We start from the raw sequence: 19,458 nt of genomic DNA, 5'->3' as shown, positions 1-19,458 counted from the left end.
TTTTTTAAGATGGAGTCTTGCTCTGTCGCCCAGGCTGGAGTGCAGTGGTGCAATCTTGGCTCACTGCAACCTCTGCCTTCTGGTTCAAGCCGTTCTTCTGCCTCAGCCTCTTGAGTAGCTGGGATTACAGGCACATGCCATCATGCCCGGCTAATTTTTGTACTTTTTTTTTTTTTGTAGAGATGAGGTTTCATCATGTCGGCCAGTCTGGGCTTGAACTCCTGACCTCAGGTAATCTGCCTACCTCAGCCTCCCAAAGTGCTAGGATTACAGGCATGAGCCACCGCGCCCAACCCAGTAATTTCTTTATGAGACATTTGGAGGCAATGTATGTTGCACTCCCGGTCTACTGATGGTAATCCCATTTCAGATATGCCTACTACCTATCCTCTCTAGTCTTTTGTCAGAAGTTGTGTCAAGAGTTGGATGGAAAAGGAGGCAGAAAACGGGTTGTTGCAGAGGACACAAGAATAAGGAAAATGGGACCTTTGTCTTCAAAAATGTTAGAGTCCTGAGGTGGAGATGGAGGTGAGAGAGGAGAAAATGCATCAGTCCCTCCAGTGAAAGGAAGAATGCAAAGGTTAGGAGCTCACTTCTGAGCTCTTTGCATCCAGAAGCTGTCCATATTAGGAATGCCATTTGTCTCGAGATGGGGTCACCTTGCTATGAGTTTAATGGTGGGCATTTGATTTAATGTTTGCCCATGTAGATTATCTGAATCCCACTTCTTTTAGAGCCAACAATCTCAAATTTGTTGCCCCACAACATCTGGGAGAAACCATTGTTTGTCAATGGTGACAAACAATATTTAGGAAAAGTGGTTTGAGGGATATGTGGTTTTTTTGGAGGTATTTTGAAATCTACCTCTAACCTAAGGCAGAGATGCAAGGAGATGTGTCTTTGAATGCCTTCTAATGACCTCAAGTAAGTGGTTTCTAAGACCTATGCTTTAGTATGGTGTCACTGTCATTGATTGAGGGCTACTGTAAGAACGAGTCCCATAAAACTCATTATGCCCATTGAGAATTGCATTGCAGAAATGTTTCATTGCAACCTACAGTTTGTGGTCTCTGAGACTCCTTGGGAGAAATTTCTGACTCCACTTACATGTTATGTTGCCCCTGAACAGTAGTCTATTTTGATCTAATGATGAGTGTGAATTGAATACCTAATCAGTACTCTTTTTTGCCATTCACTACTAAAATGGTGCCAAATTTGAAGTCTCCGTAGCCAAAGATATAAACATTTATGGAATGTATTTACCTCAATACAACCTCTCATTTTTATTTTCACAATCTCATGCTTTTAAAATTGATATGTTTTGGTATATTTCATATATCAGAAATAGAAGAGGTTTCGCAGGCTTGGGATGGAGGAAGAAGAGGCTATGGAGTAGAAGTGGGAATCCAAAAAGGCAAAGCTAAGACAATGGTATTTGAGTGGGGCCTTGAATGGTGGAAGTCAGCAGAGAACTGAGACAGGATGCGCAAAGGTGCAGAGACAGAAAAAACTGTGTAGTTCAGTATGGCTCAGAAATATTAAGGCAGTAGTGACACATAAGTCTGTCAATTTCAGGTCATTAAATTCAACCTGCTAATCTTGTCTAATTTGGTGAATAGCGAGATGCCATTGATTTTGTTTTTCCTATAGGGGAAATGTCAATATTCAGCATATGCTGTGTTTATGTCCTCAAAGATTTTTCTGGTATGTGGTGTGGTGTGGCTTTGGGGTGAGTATGTGGGAATGGATTTTGGAATTCAAGAAACCAAAAGTAAAATGTTACATAGGTTCCCCAGTAGAAACTGTGTAAATGCCTTAACGAGAGTGGGTGTTGGGAGCAATGGTAAATCCAAGTAAGGGAAATTCAATGGAATGATCCTTTGCTACAAAGTCCTTAATGGCTCATAGACTCCAAAACTGTTCAGGATGAGTCCATCAGCTACCTTTTCTGCCAAAATGTTTAGTCACATTGATTGAAGTACTACAAAGGATAAATAATGAAAGTATGAAAAGAGAGTTTTAAAATGTGCTCTTGCTGTAGATATACAGCTTTCTTCCTCTAAAATTTAGCATTTCCTATTATTTCACATTCTGCATGTAAAATCTCAATGACAAGGGTATAGTTAGCATATATTAAACACTCATAAGCATTTTATAAATATTTTACATGTTTGAACTCATTGAGCCCTCAAAACAAACCTGTAAGAATTAGTATTATTATCATCATCTTGGTTTTAATTTGGGAATCCGAGGCATGCACAAATTAAAGTGCCCTTGTCCAAGCTTACACAAGTAGAATTAAATGAACCAACCAGGATGTGAGTCTAGATAATCTTACTGCAAAGCTCACACTCTTAATAGTATAGTGCTTCATCAACCCAACTTTGAGAAATTATTACCTAAATTTCATTTTTTTTCCAATGACTAAAAATATGGATTTCTTATTAACTGGTAAGATTGATTGTTAATCACTTAGAATTTCAGCACTTTAGAATAAGAAGAGAGCTAAGAGACATGTGATCCAACTTCTCATTCCTTGCAGAAAACCTCTTCACAACATTATGATAGATGACTTGTCTTCATCATAAGTACTTTAAGAAAAAAAAAATCACTACTTAAGGAAGTCCATTCCACTTTGCAGGAGCTCTGTTAGAAAAGTAACCACCCTAAATCATCTCTCTTCCCCTGTACTATACTCATTAAACATCAATTAAAATGTATTGGTTAGCAATAGGTATATTGTAATAATAATGATGGCTAACATTTATTACATGCTCGCTGTGTGCTGGGCACTTTTCTAAATGTTTTTCTATGGATTAACTCTTTTATTCATCGTAACAATCCTATGATACTGCTACTAAGTTAGAGGAAGATCGAGTAATTTACCTAAGGTCACTTTGTTGGTAGTGGAAACGAGATCTCTATTCCCATATAACTCAGTCCTAAACTCCAGTGTCTCCTGATTAACAGAACAGCCATCATACTCCTTCTCAGTGAATCCGTGAAAACAATGCTTCATCATGCTCTTCTCCAGTGTGTCTCTTTTCCACAGATACAGCTTTTACTCTGTTACTTCTTCCTCTGTCCCTCTCATACCATCGCCGCCCACTCCTCTCATACCATTCCCATCTTACCCTTTGAGTTAGTGAGGAAGGCCTTTTAAGCTTATCTTTCCAAGAAATGTTTATTTCTGCATCTCTGTCTTTGTGCTTGTAATTCTATTTGGAATTTTTTTCTTTACTCTTATTACCACTTCTTAATATCCAATTCGTCTTTCAAAGTCAAATCCAACACCAAACTTCTTCAAGATGACTTCTCTGTAAATAACGAAATAAAGTTCCTCTCCCTTACTAAAGTATTTTACATGTTTGAACTCATTTTTTGGAATTATGGAATCTAAAATATACACGATGACACTAATAGTATTTAGGCTGTTTCAACGTCCCACCGACTATAGAAATTCTTTTATTTTGTTCTTTTATAGATCATCACCCAACTTGAATGTTTTAGTAATGGGTATTCATTACTTATCAAGCCAGCCTGATGTATTGTTGGACACATATAATACTTAGAAAAGTTTTCCTTTTAATAAGTCAAAATTTTCTTCCCTGTAACTGCTTGTTATTGATCTTAGCTGTTTCATTTAATCTATTTCATTGATCATATTCCATTTAGCATTTTGTAGTGTGTTAATTGTATGGTTCTCAAAATTTGGTCTTCAGTAACTTTGAAAATGCCTTGTACTTAGGAATCACAATTTATGTTTTTCTATTTCCCTCTGTACCTTACATACTTAGCACAGTCTACATATGCAATAAATACGCAGTAAACAATGCATTGAACTATGTTAATAGCTCAATATGCATGTATATGTAAATATATACACACAATGTATAAACATGTTTTTCTTAGTTTAGCTTAATATTTACACACAATAACAGTGCCTGAGAATAGCTAGTCTACAACATTTGCAAAACTCATGTGCGCACTCTCGCTCGCTTGCTCGCTCTCTCGCTCGCTCTCTTTCTGTCTCTCACTTGTGCTCCCCAAAACTGTTCCACATTGAATATATAGAATGCCAAGTTCCTAAGATGTTCAACACATTTTTAACATACTTTTATGACAAACATTACTTTTGCACCAACCTAAAGGTACATTAATCTAATTTGCTCTGTAGGAAACACCGCCAGAAATCTAGATACATTACCTATTGAATGGCAACCTAAAAAGATAGTGTCTTCCATCCTGGAGAGGTGGCCTAGAAGAGTGGTTAAGAATGGAGCCTTTGGGCTCACCAGAGCTTGACTGCCGTTGTCTAACGGTGCGATCATGGACAACTTCTGTAACTACTTGTTGCTTAGTTTTTCCATCTCTAAAATTGAGATAATAGTACCTATTTCACAGAGATTTGGACATTAAATGAACTAATGTATATAAAGTACATAGAGTACATATCTAGACTTCAGTATATGTTATTATTGCTAAAAAGCACTCACCTAGTATCTGAAAAAATCTTGTAGCTAAGATAATACAGGAAATAGCTCTAATGATTCCTAGTGATCAAGTTTACTTTAGTTTATTTTCCACAACTCCACAGACCTTAATATTCTTCAAGAGAAATTCTTATGATTTTTGCTTTTTACTGGAACAGCTAGATCAAGAAGCTTTTCTACAGGAGGGCTTTCTAACAAATAACAGGTAACTTTCTAACAAATAACAGGTAACTTTTTAATATTATTAAGAGGGTTGTTATTAGAAAATGGCTAACAGAATTTAGTTTTATTAGCTAATGGTGATAAATAACAATGACATTTTATATTACTTAATAGTTTTCAAGTGCTTTCTTTATGCATGATGTCATTTAAAATGATAACAGTAATTCCCATTTTTAATTACTGCTCAAAGGTAAAACCATGTAGCTCACTTTTTGTTTGTTTGTTTGTTTGTTTGTTTTGTTTTGTTTTAAACGGGGGAGACTGGCTAAATTCAGGGAATGTTTAAGGGCCAAGGGTCCAAAGCCAAATATGGCTTAGTTCTCAAGTTCTCAGAATAGGTGTTTTTGTGTTTTTTGTTTGTTTGTTTTTGACAGAGTCTTGCTCTGTTACCAGGCTGGAGTACAGTGGCATGATCTCAGCTCACTGCGGCCTCCGCCTCCCAGGTTCAAGCGATTCTCCTGCCTCAGCTTCCCGAGTAGCTGGGACTGCAGGTGTCCGCCACCATACCTGGCTGATTTTTTGTATTTTAGTAGAGATGGGATTTTACCATGTTAGCCAGGATGGTCTCGATCTCTTGACCTCGTGAACCACCTGCCTCAGCCTCCCAAAGTGCTGGGATTACAGGTGTGAGCCATGGTGCCCAACCAGAGTAGGGGTTTTAAAAGAAAATAAAACCATGTTGTCAGAGGTGCTAGTTGTACAATTAAAAGCACCATCAACTGGATTCTTCTGTGGGAGGCTGGAAAAAGATTTAAATAAAAACTGGAGCTTTGGTCAGATGTGGTGGCTCATGCCGGTAATCCCAGCATTTTGGGAGGCCAGGGTGGGCAGATCACGAGGTCAAGAGTTCGAGGTCATCCTGACCAATATGGTGAAACCCCAACTCTACTAAAAATACAAAAATTAGCCAGTCGTGGTGGCGTGTGCCTGTAATCCCAGCTACTTAGAAGGCCACGGTAGGAGAATTGCTTGAACCTGGGAGGCAGAGGATGAAGTGAGCCAAGACTACACCACTGCACCCCAGCCTGGGCAACAGAGCGAGATTCTGTCTTCAGAAAAAAACAAAACAAAACAAACAAAAAACTAGAGCTTCAATCTTGTTCTTCTAAAATTTTTATGACTTACAGAAATCAGAAAGGAACAATTTTGTGCATAATATATGCATATTTGGTATGCATCTATATGTTATACATGTAAATGTGTATAACAAATGTAGGATGATATTATTTCTGAAAATTTTGTTTCTTCCAAAATAGAAAACATACAATCAAATGAGAAAATCATTAAAAATTGAGTGGTGTTAATTAGGAAATTATGCTTTTCCTAAGGTCCCTCTCTGACTTTTCATTCAACTTAAATACCCTTCTTTACAGGAAAGAAACATTTAAAACATGGTTCCATTTATTAGGTGTCTGGCCATGACTTTCTGCACCCAGTAACCAAAGCGGGCCACCCAAACCTGTGAAAGCACTTTCCCTTCTATTCACACTTCCAAAGGGTTAACTCAGAAGTGCTCTATTGTATTCCTGATGGTTTTCTCCACAGAAAGCCCAGTGGGCTCTTTCAAGAGGCTCTAAACAATGGGCTCAGTGAGGCTGTTCTGTCTAATTACTCAAAGACAGGGATGCTAAAGAGGAATTAATGACAGTTGACAAGTGCAATTAATAATTATAGCAAAGCCGGGAGTCATGCAGCAGGCAGATGACAATAACGGGGTAACTGTACATGGCAGTTTTCATCGGTTTATGCTCTGTGTGTGTGTTTAAAGTGAGAGGCTTTGTGCAGGGTGGGCCATACTTCATGCTGACAGGGGAGAAACTATAATTCTGCAACTCTAATGGATAGTCAGTCAGTCATTCCCCACCCACCCTGCCCCTCTTCTCTCTCTTTCCCTCTCTCTCTGTCCCCCTCCCTCATTTTCAGCTCTTCCAATCTGGTGAAAGAAAGGTAGTGTAACTTAAAACAAAACTTAATAGAAAAGAGCTACAGTTAGCTTTCCCTATCAGCTGGTGACAAAGCTGCTTAAAATTCCTGTTGGGCAACTGGAAGGAGAAGGGCCCCGGAAAAGGCGGTCGCAGAAGTGGGATTTCCATATCAAAGGGCAAGCCTTTGGCTCTGAATGGTAATTAAAGTACCCCAATTTCATCTTCGTGGTCAAGCCATGAAAGGGGAAAAAATTAGAGAATGAATTTTTCAGTCCCTTCAGCCTACAGAATGGAAAGCCATAAATTAAATGAAAGTTGAGCTAAAAGGTGTCTAACACTTCAATCTTTGCATCTAATGGAATCTATGATATTTCTCAAGCATTTATTCTGTTCACATTTTTCTTCTGCACTGATTATGAAAGATACAATGTCTGCTTACATTTATCGGCCACACATCTCGGGCTTCCCAAGTTTGCATAGCTTATCAGTTTTCATTACACTGCTTTGGCAGCTCAGTCATTGGGGAAGGTTTGCACACTTTGAGCAAACTAACCTGTTTTAAAAATTCCTTCGTTAGGTAACTAAGAAAACATTAACCAACTTGTTCAGTTTTTGATATATGTTGGTATGACTTAACAACTTGTGGTTTAAAATGCCACAGATTTCACTTTTATTTGCTATTAATTGAGCCTCTTTTATTGATTGCTGGAGCCATTTTACTGTCTTTTCTCCAACACTCCCCATTTCAGAAGTCATGGCTTTATGAAATAATGATTTTAAATTGAAGTATGGAACTTATAAGCAGTTTCAAATTCGTTAAAGAAGAATGCCACTTATGTTCCGGGAAAGAAGGACTTAGAAATCTTATTTCATTTTTTGGATGAGATGTTAAACTTGGACCTACCTCTCTATTCATTAAAGATCACAGAGCATTTTCTTCCGAGTCGAGAAGCCTGGCCAAACTCCAATGCAGATAATTACATTCCACCTACCTAATTCCCTAGCTGCTTTAATTGGAAACAATTCCACTTTACTCTCCATTCCCGTTATTTCTTATCCTTAAACTGCTTTGTAGTTTGTCAAGCGTCTTTCACAAACTGTCATATCTCTTACACCCTCAAAGTACTGTTTTGGAATTGGGGTAAGATAAATTATACAGCTATAGAGTAGTGCTTAAAGGTTTGCTAAAAACATGCAAACCATGCAACTACAACAGTGAATTTCAGCCTACCTTCTCAATGATGTTGGACCCAATATTTCTAATAAGGGGAAGGCTGTTTTCCTAAGAATTAATCCATATATTGTCAAAAGGCAATATTGCCACTTAGGGAGCAACAATTGCTTCTTGGAGACAGCAAAAGCTTACTCTTTTTGTGTAGACAGCAAAGATACGTATACATACACAGTATACCTAGTGCATTAACATTTCATATTTGGGTGATTAGGCAAAACTATTTAAAATGGCTTATTGGGGAAGATGATAGTGAAAAACTGGAGAAATACTGATTTAGGCTTTTACCTACCCTTGATTTATCGATGGTTCAGGAGAGAAAGAGGTCAGTACCATTCTTTTTGCATTGCTTTCTTTTCTTGTTTGTCTTCATTTATTATTGAAGTCTGTGGTATATTAATAGTTGAAGTGCCACTATGATCTCCTCTTCTGTTTCTTACCTCTTCTTTAGGAATAAAGTGGGTGGACCAACACAGTACAGTTATGAATGATGGAGACACTAGAAGCTGACACTAATCCAAGTTCTTAAAAGACTTCTAGAAAGAAGAATATCAAATTAAAGACCAAATGAGAAAGATCATAAGTAACATTACAATATATTAAATACTGTCTTTGAATTATCATTGAAAAAGTCATAGGAAATATATATATATTTTACTAACCCAAAGAAAAAAGAATATGGACAGTCCCCAACTTATAATAATTCAGCTTAAAATTTTTCTACTTGATAACCCAAGTGATACATATTCAATAGAAACTGTACTTCAAGTACCCATACAACCTTCTGTTCTTCACTTTCAGTACAATTTTCAATAAATTACAATAAACATTCAGCACTTGATTATAAAAGACTTTGTATTAGACGATTTTTTTTCCCAACTGTAGGCTAATATAGGTGTTCGGAGAATGGTTAAGGAAGGTGAGGCTAAGCTATGGTGTTTGGTAGATTAGGTGTATTAGATGTATTTTTGACTATTTTTTACAACTTACGATGGGTTTGTGAGGACATAACCCCCTCACAAATCAAGGAGCATCTATACTAATGGATTGTACTAGTGATACATTTTCTAACTTGCCCTTCCTGTGACCACCAAGAGAGTATATTGACTCTGGGATATCACAGAACAGTTCAGAATATTTTAAAATTATGTCCTGATGAGACCCATAATCCATCTAGTTCAGTATTGTGCAGTAGTACTAAGAATGTATTCTGTGAATGCATTGTTACCTTGTAGATCAAACAAAATTTTGACAACACCCAAACTGTAGCTTTGGAAGCAATGGATGATGATGAGATGATGATGATGATGGTCATTACTTATGTGGCACTCACTAGGAGTCAGGAACTGTTCTAAGCACTTATAATAATTCATTTAATTCTTCCCAAAACAGAGAGGTACTTACTATTACCATCATCTCCATTTTTATAGATGAGGAAATTCAGACACAGATAGTTAAGTAACTTGCCCAAGAATTATTTTGAAACTGAAGGATTACAAGAGCATATTGTCTATAAAGCCTTATTAAGACTTTAGAATTCTCTCATTTTCACTTCCATTGCCTTAAGAAGAGTTACATGCCATAGTAAATAACAGGAAACCTAACGCCATCCTTTCACAGGAAATTTGGGGTTTTCAAGGTTTTATGAGATGGTCTTTTCCATTTTGTCTTCAAAAGACAGAATGTCTTAAAATTTTCACTTTACAATGTGCGCCACATTCCTTCTGCATGATAACCCATTCAATTATATTGAGACTTAGACAATTAGTATCTTAAAATGTATTTATATGGGGGTTTCCCACATCTCTTACAAATAGTAACTGTGCTCTTGCTTTTCTTTCGTTTGCCCTTTCCATCTTTGCTTTAAAGGCAGTGAAAAATATAAATGACTTGAGGGTACTTCCAAAGATGAATAAAGATCAATGGTGTCTTTTCTACTATTTCTAGTGTCGGATTTTCTAGATTAGTTTTTATTTTCTAGATAAGATCCTATGTTGTATCTATGTTGGTATCAATGATTAATCAATAAAAGTTGAATCTTAGATCCCTTTCAAATTATCTGGAAACTTACAGGAAAAAGAAGTAAAAAAAAAAAAAAAAAAAAAAAAAAAAAAAAAAAAAAAAAAAAAAAATGTGCACGTGCTTCTCTGATGATTTTCATCAGGAGCTGAACAAGAATTCTAGTATTAATGTTTCTCTCAAACACAAGTTTATGTCTGAGCTGCTTGGCAGGAATACGCTTGCCTCCTTTCTCTTGGCTTTCTCTTTGTTCCCACTTTTTCCCTCTTTTCTTTTTTGTCTTTCTTTTCTTATCTCAGTGTCTCTGTATCTCTTGTTTCCTAACTCAAGTGCATCATTTTCTGCTATTGTGCTTAAAAAACTTGGCTGCAGGGGCTCTGAAATGAATAAAAACGTAATCCTCACTGTGCCCATTGTACGCTCTCATTTGTTTTTGCTGTATCGATTTATCAGCAGAGGGAAATTACTTGCTGGAAGAGAGGATGCCAGTCAGAATGACATTTATTTCATAGTACAAGAAGGCTCTCCAGCGTGTTTCCATGTAACCTAGATATTGGAGCTGTAAAAGGGCTTGTAACAAGGTTTAGTGCTATGATTAGATCGTGTGGAGCACCTTGCTTTCATAACAACAGGCACTCTGCAGGAGCTGGGGCCTCGGGTTATGGTCAACCCTCTTTTTTTTCTTTCTTTCTTTTTTTTTTTTTTTAAGCATAGAGACAGAATTCAACAATTTCCTCCCCACCTAAACAGTTTCTATTCCAAAAGCCAAATCTTGCAGACTTACAAGAATAAAAGAGGCGTATTTTTAGATGCCTGAAGCTTTCATGACATCAAATTAAATGCAAAAATAGATGAAACACTTTCCTATTAATCTCCTTAACTTTTTTTTTTTTGGCCTTTCCCCCTTTATTTTGGAGAAATTGTTCCATTTTAATTCACCAAAGCGAATCTTTTCATTCAGTGATTGTAAGTTACATGTGCTCAAGGCTACCAATTACCTGTGAAACCAAACACATTCTCTATGTAAAAACGAAGGCAAGTGAGGCAAATTGTGACAGCAATTGCTTTTGCTTAAATACTAGAGTAAAATTTCATAGGTCTTTGCTATGATTCTTATATGTCTGACATTTAGGAAATTAACTTGTTTCATTATGTTCCTAATTTTCCATAGAACTGATACAGCTGGGATGTATGTAAAAGACATTTTTTTCCTCTAAAGAGTGAGGGGAAATGAGTGTTTTCTAAGGAATGTGCTCATTTGTGTGAGAGTACATAGGAGATGTCTTTCTTTTCCCACCATTTCTTCACTGTTGAGATTTGTTCATTTGGTAATGTTGGCAAAAGCAAAAATGATTAAGATTTGCAGAAAGAAAAATATTAAACTTAGCAAATTTAACAAAAATCTTCTCTTCTGTTGTTAGCAGGATTTTTTTTTTTTTTTTTTTTTTAATAGCTGGGTTTGTGATGTTGAGGTGTATTGGGCTGTGTGATTAAATATACTGCCTTATTAATATATTTTTAAAAAATCTGGCCGGGCACGGTAGCTCATGCATGTAATCCCAGCACTGTGGGAGGCTGAGGCAGGCAGATCGCCTGAGGTCAGGAGTTCAAGACCAGCCTGGCCAACATGGTGAAACTTCGTCTCTACTGAAAATACAAAAATTAGCTGGGCGTGGTGGCAGGCACCTGTAATCCCAGCTACTTGGGAGGCTGAGGCAGGAGAATCGCTTGAACCAAGGAGGTGGAGGTTGCAGTGAGCCAAGATCATGCCATTGCATTCCAGCCTAGGCTACAAAAGCGAGACTTCATCTGATAAAAACACACACACACATACAAAACCTGACCATCCTAGTCCAATAGAAGAAGGATGTCTCCTCAAAAGGGTCTGGAACTTTCATTCATATTTAGAGCTAGAGTATAATATAGACTGTCAGACCCTAAGAAATAAGGCAAATGGGACCTGTTTTATTAAATGTAAAACGTATTTCATTTTGGGAATTCCTGAAGATCATCAAAACATTAATGGAGGGAATGAAGGAACTTACTGCCATGCTAAATCTTACCACTAAAATGTATTTTGAGACTATAGTTGTTCAATCTTAACATAGTTTTGGCAGTTAGTTAGACAAATCCTAAAGTTGAATCAAGTCTATAAATGATTAGGATAAGAATGAACCAAGTTAAATTCCTAAATACCAGGTTTGTGAGAAAAATAATGAAGATCTGTTATTTATATAGAAGAATTACAATAATTATATAAATCTTAGTAGAAGTAAGTTTTTTTGTTAGTCTCAGCTGTCTCACTCGGCCTGTTGCTGCTACCCAAACACTTCCCATATAGAATAACATAGTTGCCAACTCCGGGAAATTTGGTCTTGGATATTGGTCTTTACTGTACAACTCAGATTTTAAGTTTAACTGAAAAAGATTATAGGAATTAAAGGGCAAGGGACCTAGAATCTGACTTTTCACATTCTGTATGGGAGGAAGCTTCAGTATGAGAGCCGGTATACAATATATAGAATTGTGGGCCTGCCTCTGTTAAGTGCCTTTCAGTTAGAGTTGTTGGGAAAGTCCATGGGGAAGGTAGGGCGTTTAATTTTAACTTATTAGACCTTGGCATCTGTCTTCTGAATTGGAGGTCTATTTGGGTACCTTCAGTGATCTCTCTTAATGAACTTACTTTGTACCTTTGATTGAGTTGACACCATAAATTACTAGGCAAAATGTTTTAAAAGTTATATAAAAATAGAGTTTTGAAAAACTCAATTGTCCCTGTTACTCTTTGTTGAGCTTTTTGATTTCCAAGATGTTTCAGAACTTCAAAGCGAAATGCTGTTGCCTGTAGATTTTTAACAAAATCCTACAATGGCTGAACCTTTCAGCAAATCTGTCAGCTTCTCTGTTCCAAGGACAACTGCAGTGTCATTTTCTCCTCCTGCTGGTATTAATGGAACACCAACCTTTTGACTTGTTTAGGCTGCGTCTCAAAAAGTGTCTGTCTCTTGCTGGGGTAATAAGGTTAGAATTCACTAGCTGCAAAGGGATTTGTGTACTGACTAAAACCCCTTCCATAAGACCTGCTTGGAATAGGTTGGCACAAATACAGCAATGATATAAAATGTGCTAGGTGAATAAATTATATTGAGGATGATTATGCTTCTTGAATTTATATTCCTTTTTAAAAATTTAAACAGAACAAAAACTTTACCTTCATAAACTTTTGGTTCATTGTAGTAGTAGCAACTCTTTTCTACTGTGTTTCAAACCAGAGGTGATTTTGGGAATATGCAGTTTAGATGGATTTCTAGAATCTTACATCTTTGTGATATAACTATTGTTTCCTAACTATTATGATTTCTCTCATTCACTTAATATAATGGCAGTGCTTGGTGAGGCTCAATGTGAAAATATGCCTGCTTCACTGTCTTTAAAAGCAGGACTTTCTTGTGGTTTAAATATCATGATACTATTTCCCTTCCTTCTGCAGGAAATAAACTTGTATAGGAAAGGGAAAAAAAAGCACTAGTGCCAGAAGTAAGTACCAGAAGAAAAGTGATCTAAAAGTATTGAGTGAAATATAAAAGACCATTTAATTTGAATGGGTTGATACCATTTTAATGGCAGCATGCCTAGGTTATATGTACTGTCTGTGGGATGATCTGTTTTATTTCAGTGAGGTGGTTTCCAGCTGCAGTGGTTCATTACCGACTGATCAATGGCATGTTGGCCTGGGATCTCACACTCTTTGTGATGCCATGTGATTGTGAAGCAACGTATGTGAACTTGCCTGGGTGACAGCTGTCAACTGTAAATGGCCATATGTAATGATGAGTAAAGTTGTTGTCAACTGTCAATAGGCCATATGTAACGATGAGTAAAATTACAGGCTGCTGTCTATTAGATGTAAGATTAGAAAAAAGATACACCACGAAAACCTGCCCTGAAAGGTCTAGAGCAGGTATGATTTTTTTAAAGGGCTTGTGCTGTGTATCACTTATGCACCCATATTTCTGTTTTGAACCCATTCCTCTGTAGATAGATAAATCCTGCATGCCAATGCTGTCTCTCAATTGAATGGGAAAAGTCTTAGCAACCTTACAAATTAAAGACTAGAACCAGTGATTGTACAGGGGAACCTTCAAATGGAAAGGGGTTAGGTTAGGAGGGCAAGTGCAAGCCTACGAAAGGCCTCTTCACATTTACTCTCCCTCCCCAGTACTAGGAATACATTTCTTTCAACACTGATCATTTACACAGCACTACTCTATGCCAGGTAATGTGATGGGCAAGTGTGAAATGACTGCTTCAGGATAAATATTATTGTCAGTTCAGAGAGCTGATCAATGGTGTGGGCATGATGGATCGATACATCCGTGCAAGTCATTCTTTGGCACTTTTTCTACTAAAAGGACGTGTTTTTAATCAGTGACTTGACTAATGGTTGCCATTGTATGATTAGCCTTTCTCTATATACTATCTTCTTTCAGTCATTTGAACAGCAAGATCTTCTCCTGTTTATCATTTCTTTTGTGACTATACAACATTCACCTAGGACAAAATGTCCTTAAAACATAAACAAGTAACCTTACCAAAGTTAGAAAGACAGGCTCTATACAGAAAGGGAGAACAACAAAGAAACTACAGTCCAAGGATGAACACGAAGGAGAAAGAGTGAGAATGTGGACCTAACAAAGCTTTAAAAAAGGAAAAGAAGGGCCAAGAGTGGTGGCTCACACCTGTAATCTCAGCACTTTGGGAGGCCAAGTCGGGCAGATCACTTGAGGGTCAGGATTTAGAGACCAGTCTGGTGAACATGGTAAAACCCCATCTCTGCTAAAAATACAAAAATTAGCCGGCCGTGGTGGTGCTCGCCTGTAATCCAAGCTATTTGGGAGGCTGAGGCAAGAGAATTGCTTGAACCCAGGAGCTGAGATTGCGCCACTGCACTCCAGCCTTGGGCAGTAGAGCTAGTCTCAAAGAAGAAGAAGAAAAGAAAGGCACGTTTTGTTTCTTTCTTCAAATGCATTAAAGTAGTGATTTCCAATTTTTGGTAGACCAGCTTCCTGAAGACTATAATCTGCTTCCTTCAGGAATATTGGCTCTCTGAGTGTGTTGGTCTTGGGAAGCTACCCTATGAATTCTCCCTCCAAAGGCAAATTACCACATGTCCAAATCAGGCTCCCTTCTGCAAGCTTCCCATTCAATTCCCCAACAGTGTATTTCCAGAAAATCCTGTTCTTGCCGTTTCTCTCTCCCTGAAGAGAGATGCTAAACCCAGAACCGTCTCAATCATTTTCTGACAAGCTCAGTAAAATTTCATCTTGAATGATAAGCTCCAGAAAGGCTCCACCCAGACCCTAAACTTTGAGACGGTATAAGAAGTAGCTTACAAGAAAATGTCTCTGGCATTTTTAAAAAGTAACCATCAAGAGACCATTGCTGGTTGGGTGCAATGGCTCACGCCTATAATCCCAGGACTTTGGGAGGCTGAGGCAGGAGGATCACTTGAGGTCAGGAGTTCAAGATCAGCCTGGGCAACATGGTGAAACCCTGTCTCTACTAAAAATACAAAAAAAAAAAAAAAAAAAAAAATATTAGCCAGGTGTAGTGGCGGGCACATGTAGTCCCAGCTACTCCAGAGGCTGAGGCATGAGAATTGCTTGAACCCGGGAGGCAGAGGTTTCAGTGAGCTGAGACATTTTTTGTTCTCTTAGTTTTTTTGTATGACTGTTTCATAAATCCCCTCTCCCTTTATCATTCACCTCTTGTCTTTTTATTTTGTATTTCTTTTTTTTTTTTTTTTTGAGACAGAGTCTGGCTCTGTCGCCCAGGCTGGAGTGCAGTGGCCGGATCTCAGCTCACTGCAAGCTTCGCCTCCCGGGTTTACGCCATTCTCCTGCCTCAGCCTTCCTGGTAGCTGGGACTACAGGCGCCCACCACCTCGCCCGGCTAGTTTGTTGTATTTTTTAGTAGAGACGGGGTTTCACCATGTCAGCCAGGATGGTCTCGATCTCCTGACCTTGTGATCCGCCCGTCTCGGCCTCCCAAAGTGCTGGGATTACAGGCTTGAGCCACCGCGCCCGGCTATTTTGTATTTCATTATCTAGCCTGGGTGACAGAGCAAGACTCCATCTCAAAAATAAATAAATAAATACATAATCATTGTATTGCTTTGGAGTAAAGTTGTAATGCTCCCACAAGACTCTGCTTATCCAACCCCTGTACAGCTCCCCCAGCCTTAACCACACCAGGCTCTGTTCTTCGCCACTTGGGCCTTTCCTTTTAGTCCTCAAAGGCCCCAAGTTCTCTCCTGTTCCTGAGCCTTAGCACAAACTCTTCTCTCTCTCTAACCAATCCCATCCTGTGCTGCCAGAACTCTTAGCCCTCGAACTGATTTCATTTTAAGCCATACTTCTTCGAGGAAACCTTCACTCACTCTGCAGTCTAGATAGGGTTCTTTATTATCCAACCTCCTACTGTGTTCCTTTCTTCCAGAAGTGTCTCAGTCTAGAATCACATAGTCATTTTTTTTTTTTTTCCACTAGTTGATTAATGTTTATCTCCCTTCTAAGCTAACAGCTCCTAGCAAGGATCAGGCCTTTTTTTCCCCTGCTGATGTCCCTACCCGCAGCACAGTATTTGGCACTGTATCGGAGGCATTCAGGAAATATATGTCGTGTGAATGAATGCCCCTTCTGTGACATCTCCAAAAATAAATCACTCTTGTCGTTGAGGACTGGTACATTTTTCTTCTCTTAAGAAACAGGCTTGCTTTTGTTTCTTTTTTTTAAATGTGATTTTTACACGCCATCATCTTTTTCCTTTGAAAGTGATGGGTAGAAACCTTGCATTTTTTGTTCTCTTAGTTTTTTTGTATGACTGTTTCATAAATCCTCTCTCCCTTTATCATTCACCTCTTGTCTTTTTATTTTGTATTTCATTATAAGCCGTCTCAATGCTTTCTGGAAGCACTGGGGTATCCAATAATAAATAAGTGAGAGCAGTGTCAACCCCAGGAAAGCCTATTTCCCTACAATTATAGTGGTGTTGAAAATACTTTATCTTTGTGTAAACATGGCCCAAAAAGAATGTGATGATTATTTTTTCTCAATTTGTGGGAAACATTTTTAAAAATTCTTTTACTTTGCACCTGTACACTACTTCTCTTCCAAGAATATTTAAGCTTTAAGCACTTTCCAGTCATTACTTGATTTGCTGCCAACGTGCCAGTGTTTATAATATGAAGGAACTGAGGCAAAAAGAGCCAAAATTTCAGAATTAAAAAAAAAAAAAAGTTGATAACATGAGAATGTATTCCTGGCTCTTAGTCTCTTACAGTTTCTCTCAGGTGGTATGATTCTAGGTTGATAATCATTGGTGTTGAATTATTATTTTAATTTTCTTGAATTTTTTTTTTTTTTTTAGTTTGAAACATTAGGTTTAATATGGCGGACAATGACTGATATAACCATCATAAAATCTTTTACTTCCAACACTCTTTAAAAAAAAAGTATGCCTATAATTTGAGAACATCAACAGGAAAAAAAATTAGGCAAAAAATTGAAGTAAGCAATTTGTAAAATAGTCAATGTGATGTGACAACTAAGACATTTTATAAGAAAATATTTTAAAAAAATTTCAACAAGACTAAAACCAAAATTTTAAATAAATAAATACACACACACACACACACACACACACACACACATAGACACACACGCGCCAGTGGTGTAATGTCAAAGGTATAGATTTTATGGCCGAAGACTGAACTTTGTCCATGTCTGAAATGAACACTTGATATTAGCCAGTGCTATTTGTGTTTGGCAGAACACAGAAACACTTAATAAACATACAATCCGACATTAAAGCCATTTTCTGCCTTGGATAAGTAAAAACTTTCACAAGTTAAGACACAAATGCCTAAAATGGCTATTTTCTTCTCTTTTTCACTAACAAGTTTTTTTTCTTCACTGTTTCTGTTTACTATTTCTTTACTCCTTATTTATTAAATTTGAGTTCTGCATTCACATAGATCTTTTCCTTACCTTCTCTATATTCTCTATGTGATATATCTCTTTCTTTTATGTTATTACTTTGCCAAATGTTGTTATTGTTGCTGGTTGGGTTTTAAACCTCGTTAAAAATTAGCTAATTTTCACGTAAACCAATTCTAGACATGGGCCATATAGTATACACATATGTGCATGTACATATTCACAGTTCTTCTCCCCTACCCCCAAGCTGGCAAAGACCCCAACTCAGATGTTAATCCACCAAGTGTGTCACCCCGTCTGCCTATTTGTGTTAAGGTGCCCAGGATTTAGGACAAATTTAAGATCAAGTTATAGGCAGATCAAATTAGTTTGCCAGCTTAATTTCAGGCAAGTCAGGTTGTCCAGTTTATAAGTAGTTTAACATGTGTTGCCTTAGTTTCTTTATTTTTTTAAAGAATTGTTTCCTATTTTTAGTTCATTCATTAATTTATTAACTCATTCAGAAGTATTTCTCTAAGTCCTATTCTTTGCCAGGCACTATCCTAGTTGTTGGGATTACTATAGTAAGTAGAAAGCACACACACACAAACACAAATCTCCCCAAACACAAATGATGCCCTTAGCCATCATGAAGCTCACAGTCTAGTGATAAGAAAAATTAATGTTAATTAAATAATTACACAAAGACATGTAAAATTGTGACTATGATGAATGCTACAAAGAAAGAGTAAACACTGTGATGAGCCCTCTCATGGGAGAATTTCACCTAATCAGGATGTTTAGGGAAGGCTTCCCTGAAACATGAGTCAGATATAACTAGGTGAATAATAAAAGTGATAGTACTGGCCAGGTGCAGTGGCCCACGCCTGTAATCCCAGCACTTTGGGAGGCAAGGTCAAGGCAGTTGGATCACCTAAGGTCAGGAATTTGAGACTAGCCTAACAGAGTGAAACGCCATCACTACTAAAAATACAAAATTAGCCAGGTGTGGTTGTGCGTGCCTGTAATCCCAGCTACTTGGGAGGCCCAAGATCACGCTATTGCACTCTAGCCTGGGCGACAAGAGCAAAACTCCGTCTCAAATAAATAAATAAATACATATATATATATATATATGTATAACTGAGAATAATAATAGTTAACCTTTATTGATCTCTTACACTGCCCCAGGCACTGTGATGAGTGTTTTACTTGTGTCAATGTATCTAATCTCCCCAAATTTCCAGGGAGGATGGCACAATAGTGCCTCACCGCAGTTGGCAGAGGGAGACCAGAAATTGAGAGTATTCCTACCTAGGGGCCTGTGCTAGCACCCAAGTGTTTAACCATTCACCTTTTTCCTGCCTATGTGAGGAGGGGGAAAAGAATTTTCCAGGGACTGCAGCTGGTGCATAGGCCCTAGGGGGAAATATGCAGCACAGTCAGTAGGAGGGGCTGAAGGAAGACCAGTGGGAGTATAAAGGGTAGAGGAAGCCACCGGGGTACATAACTGCCTGCATTCGCTTTACATGCATCTCCAGACCCCCTTGCTTCCCAAATGTCTTAGTTCAACTCGAAGCCATCTTTATTCA

General features: G+C 37.8%; 1 protein-coding gene across 7 annotated transcripts in view; it reads left to right on the top strand.

Moving 5' to 3' along the window:
* Positions 1–19,458, top strand: part of SOX5 (SRY-box transcription factor 5) — a 1,029,303-nt gene that overhangs the window by 301,024 nt on the left and 708,821 nt on the right. Inside the window, exon 5 of one of the 7 annotated variants that reach the window (XM_031936280.1) lies at positions 181–231. The exons of the other annotated variants lie outside the window; for them this stretch is intronic. The gene's annotated coding sequence lies outside the window, so the exon portion shown is untranslated. The remainder of the gene's footprint in view (positions 1–180; positions 232–19,458) is intronic. 7 annotated transcript variants of the gene reach the window in all.

The sequence above is a fragment of the Piliocolobus tephrosceles genome, chromosome 10 (assembly GCF_002776525.5).
Source record: "Piliocolobus tephrosceles isolate RC106 chromosome 10, ASM277652v3, whole genome shotgun sequence".
NCBI classification, from domain to species: Eukaryota; Metazoa; Chordata; class Mammalia; order Primates; family Cercopithecidae; genus Piliocolobus; species Piliocolobus tephrosceles.
This window is presented reverse-complemented; position numbering and strand designations above follow the sequence as displayed.